The sequence below is a fragment of the Borostomias antarcticus genome, assembly GCF_949987555.1.
Source record: "Borostomias antarcticus genome assembly, contig: scaffold_296, whole genome shotgun sequence".
NCBI lineage: Eukaryota > Metazoa > Chordata > Actinopteri > Stomiiformes > Stomiidae > Borostomias > Borostomias antarcticus.
The window spans coordinates 28,304-33,303 of NW_028176098.1; positions in this window are offsets into that span (position 1 = coordinate 28,304).

A 5,000-nucleotide genomic window follows, 5' to 3' on the forward strand; every position below is an offset into this window, starting at 1 on the left:
AGAGCGAGAGAGAGAGAGAGAGAGAGAGAGAGAAAGAGAGAGAGAGAGAGAGAGAGAGAGAGAGAGATGGTTGTTGCTCTGTTAATGTGCATATATCATACAGATTGTTTCCACTTTACATCCATTGCCATGTATCAGGGGCGGCTGTAGCTCAGTTGGTAGAGCGGGTCGTTCAGTGATCGAAGGGTCAGTGGTTCGAATCCCAGCTCCGACTGTCCACATGTCGAAGTGTCCTTGAGCAAGACACCTAACCCCAAATTGCTCCCAATGAGCAGGTTAGCACCTTGCATGGCAGCTACCGCCATTGGTGTGTGAATGTGTGAATGTGTGTGTGAATGGGTGAATGAGAGGCCATTGTAAAGCGCTTTGAGTGCCGCTAAGGTGGAAAGCGCTATATAAGTGCAGTCCATTTACCATGTATCTAAAACTTTGGCAACACAAATGTACAAAGTTCAATTGAATTGAATGGAGAGAGGGAGAGAGAGAGATGGAAAGAACAAGAGAGAGAAAGAGAGATAGAAAGAACAAGAGAGCGATAGCTAAAGAAGAAGAAGGAGTAAAGTAAAGAAGAAAAAGGAAAAGTGACAGAAGAGAGAGAGAAAGCAGAGACAGGCTCAGTGACAGCAAATTGGCAATCGAAAAATGACGACACAAAAAACCATGGCAACCAAAAGAAAACATAATATGCGATCACTATGCACTACTACGACAGGTGAGGTTGAAACAGAGATGCCCTTTCACCTACACGGTTAAGCATTCAATGAAATAAGGAACATCTACTTGAACGAGTTGAACTCTGTAATTCCAGACGTCAAACAGCTTAATGACCTCTCAAAACTAAAAATACTCCTAGGAGATGGAGACAGGACATGTACGTGTGTGTGTGTGTGTGTGTGTGTGTGTGTGTGTGTGTGTGTGTGTGTGTGTGTGTGTGTGTGTGTGTGTGTGTGTGTGTGTGTGTGAAACCTGTCAGTTCAGTGTGTGGCCCAGAGGTGTAATCGGTGACCTCACATTAGCTGCTAGTTTGATGTCTGCGCCTGGAGACCCTGGCAGACCTGCCGTTGGAGACTTGTAAGGCCACACACAAACACACACACACACTCACACACACGCACACACACACACACACAGACACTCACACACACACACAGAGGCGCACACACACTCACACAAAAACACACACACACAGGGCATGCTCTCTCACACCCACGTAGTTCACACACACACACACACACACACACACACACACACATACACACACGCATACAAACAGCACTCACTCTCACTCACACAAGGCACGCTCCCACACACACTCCATTGGGCACACAGACACAAATATACATATAGACATTGTGATTATTACTAGAACAAGAGATAGTTAACCAGAGAGAGAGAGAGAGAGAGAGAGAACAAGAGAGATAGATTTAACCAGATAATGAAAGAGAGAGAGAGAGAGATTGTGTTTTATTGATGCCTCCAAGGCATGTGATCGTATTAATCATGAAGAGCTGTTTATGAAACGGTGTAAAAGCTGAGCTCCTAGGTATCTTGTCAGAATCTTGGCATGTTAGTGCTCAGCAGACCATGAGGGTAACATGGGGCAAGTCAACATCTGCCTCATTCCATGAGAACAATGGCGTTCGCCAAGGCGGCATTCTTTCTCCGTTCCTTTTCAATATCTATATGGATGATCTTTCGTAGAGACTTGGTGCACGTCAAACAGGATGCATGCTGGGTGATAGTGTAATCAATCACCTTATGTATGCAGATGATCTGCTCATATTCAGCCTGTGTACTGCTGGTTTACAACAGTTGTTTAGTCTATATACTCAATATGGGATAGATTATGATATTAAATATCATGCCAGAAAGAGCAACATTATGATTGTGCTTCTTTTTATCTGGCTCTGCCCTCAGTGAGTGTAACGAGGTTGAATACCTCGGCCATTTTATTTCTAATGATCTTTCTAATGACAAATATATTTGTAGACAGTGTCGTAAATTGTATGCTCAAGCAAATATGTTGTGTCGTAAATGTAACATGTGCCTTGTACCTGTTAAGAACACCTGGTTTAGAACCGTCTGTACTCCTCTTCACACTGCCCATCTTTACACTGCCCATCTTTACACTTCCCATCTTTACACTGCCTATCTTTACACTGCCCATCTTTACACTGCCCATCTTCACACTGCCCATCTTTACACTTCCCATCTTTACACTTCCCATCTTTACACTGCCCATCTTTACACTTCCCATCTTTACACTGCCCATCTTCACACTTCCCATCTTCACACTGCCCATCTTTACACTGCCCATCTTCACACTTCCCATCTTCACACTTCCCATCTTTACACTTCCCATCTTCACACTGCCCATCTTCACACTTCCCATCTTTACACTGCCCATCTTTACACTTCCCATCTTCACACTGCCCATCTTTACACTTCCCATCTTCACACTGCCCATCTTTACACTTCCGATCTTTACACTTCCCATCTTTACACTTCCCATCTTCACACTGCCCATCTTCACACTGCCCATCTTTACACTGCCCATCTTTACACTGCCCATCTTTACACTTCCGATCTTTACACTTCCCATCTTCACACTGCCCATCTTTACACTTCCGATCTTTACACTTCCCATCTTCACACTGCCCATCTTCACACTGCCCATCTTCACACTGCCCATCTTTACACTTCCCATCTTCACACTGCCCATCTTTACACTTCCCATCTTCACACTGCCCATCTTAACACTTCCCATCTTCACACTGCCCATCTTTACACTGCCCATCTTCACACTGCCTATCTTTACACTTCCCATCTTTACACTGCCCATCTTTGCACTACCCATCTTCACACTGCCTATCTTTACACTTCCCATCTTTACACTTCCCATCTTTACACTGCCCATCTTCACACTGCCCATCTTTACACTGCCCATCTTTACACTTCCCATCTTTACACTGCCCATCTTTACACTGCCTATCTTTACACTGCCCATCTTCACACTGCCCATCTTTACACTTCCCATCTTCACACTTCCCATCTTTACACTTCCCATCTTTACACTTCCCATCTTTACACTGCCCATCTTTACACTGCCTATCTTTACACTGCCCATCTTCACACTGCCCATCTTTACACTTCCCATCTTTACACTTCCCATCTTCACACTGCCCATCTTTACACTTCCCATCTTCACACTGCCCATCTTCACACTGCCCATCTTTACACTGCCCATCTTTGCACTTCCCATCTTTACACTTCCCATCTTTACACTTCCCATCTTTACACTTCCCATCTTTACACTGCCTATCTTTACACTTCCCATCTTTACACTTCCCATCTTTACACTGCCTATCTTTACACTTCCCATCTTTACACTTCCCATCTTTACACTGCCTATCTTTACACTTCCCATCTTTACACTTCCCATCTTCACACTGCCCATCTTTACACTTCCCATCTTTACACTGCCTATCTTTACACTTCCCATCTTTACACTTCCCATCTTTACACTGCCTATCTTTACACTTCCCATCTTTACACTTCCCATCTTCACACTGCCCATCTTTACACTTCCCATCTTTACACTGCCTATCTTTACACTTCCCATCTTTACACTTCCCATCTTCACACTGCCTATCTTTACACTTCCCATCTTCACACTGCCCATCTTTACACTGCCCATCTTTACACTGCCCATCTTTACACTGCCTATCTTTACACTGCCCATCTTTACACTTCCCATCTTCACACTGCCCATCTTCACACTGCCCATCTTTACACTGCCCATCTTCACACTGCCCATCTTCACACTGCCCATCTTCACACTTCCCATCTTTACACTGCCCATCTTCACACTGCCCATCTTCACACTGCCCATCTTTACACTGCCCATCTTTACACTTCCCATCTTTACACTGCCCATCTTCACACTGCCCATCTTTACACTTCCCATCTTTACACTGCCCATCTTTACACTTCCCATCTTCACACTGCCCATCTTCACACTGCCCATCTTCACACTGCCCATCTTTACACTTCCCATCTTTACACTGCCCATCTTTACACTTCCCATCTTTACACTGCCCATCTTTACACTTCCCATCTTTACACTGCCCATCTTTACACTTCCCATCTTTACACTGCCCATCTTTACACTGCCCATCTTCACACTGCCCATCTTCACACTGCCCATCTTTACACTGCCCATCTTTACACTTCCCATCTTTACACTTCCCATCTTCACACTTCCCATCTTTACACTTCCCATCTTCACACTGCCCATCTTTACACTGCCCATCTTCACACTGCCTATCTTTACACTTCCCATCTTCACACTGCCCATCTTTACACTTCCCATCTTTACACTGCCCATCTTTGCACTTCCCATCTTCACACTGCCTATCTTTACACTTCCCATCTTTACACTGCCCATCTTTGCACTACCCATCTTCACACTGCCTATCTTTACACTTCCCATCTTTACACTTCCCATCTTCACACTGCCCATCTTCACACTGCCTATCTTTACACTGCCCATCTTTACACTGCACATCTTTACACTTCCCATCTTTACACTGCCCATCTTTGCACTACCCATCTTCACACTGCCTATCTTTACACTTCCCATCTTTACACTGCCCATCTTTACACTGCACATCTTTGCACTACTCATCTTTACACTGCCCATCTCTGGTGTAGATATAGACAGAGTAGCCCAAGACGACTCACAGAGGCCTATAATGACAGTATGAGGCTGCAGCTTGAAGCTCTTAGAAGCTGTAGCGCTAGTCATGTGTTTGTTAGTCTTGGTGTACCCACCTGCCCTGCTGTTCTACCAAATCTGATGTATAAATGTATGTGTAGAGTCTCTGGATCAGAAAATGACATTATTTCTGTAATAATCAACCCTAGACGCAGCTCTGTCAGGCTCACTTCTAGAATGTCCTGGGCTCGGATCCCCTTCCCCTCACCCTAACTCGGGATCC